The sequence below is a fragment of the Colobus angolensis genome, unplaced genomic scaffold (assembly GCF_000951035.1).
Source record: "Colobus angolensis palliatus isolate OR3802 unplaced genomic scaffold, Cang.pa_1.0 Scaffold451, whole genome shotgun sequence".
Lineage (NCBI taxonomy): Eukaryota > Metazoa > Chordata > Mammalia > Primates > Cercopithecidae > Colobus > Colobus angolensis.
In genome coordinates this window covers 56,036-56,615 of record NW_012117944.1, presented here as the reverse complement: position 1 = coordinate 56,615, position 580 = coordinate 56,036, and positions in this window count along the sequence as shown.

Genomic DNA, 580 nt, shown 5'->3' with positions numbered 1-580 from the left:
ATTCGCCCATCTCGGCCTCCCAAAGTGCTGCGATTACAAGCTTGAGCCACCGTGCCCGGCCCCTAGAAAACTTTTAAGGCCTCCCTGGGGCTTCTACCAGTTATTTCCACAAAAAAGGAGAGCGTTTGGGACTTTGGAGCATTTCTTCAAACTCTGCTCACCACTTTATATATTTCCCTGGAAACCATTGTCTATGTTTAATTGGAGGTAGTACTGATACCTCAAAGACAGTTGATGATAATTTCACACATAGATTCTGACATTGGCAACTGAAGGATCCTATGTCTTTTCCATTGGTTTCTGTTTTTAATCAGTTAATGTTTTAAATAGAAGGTAATAGTAGTAGTAATAGGGATAATAATCCACTGTAGTAACCTTAGAGTCAATCCTCCATTATCTATTGAAATGGACAAATAGAAAGTATAGATCAAGAAGAAAGCACTAGGCTGTGTGTGGTGGTTCACGCCTGTAATCCCAGCACTTTGGGAGGCCGAGGCAGGTGGACCACCTGAGTCAGGAGTTCAAGACCAGCCTGGCCAACATGGTGAAACGCTATTTCTACTAAAGATACAAAAAAATT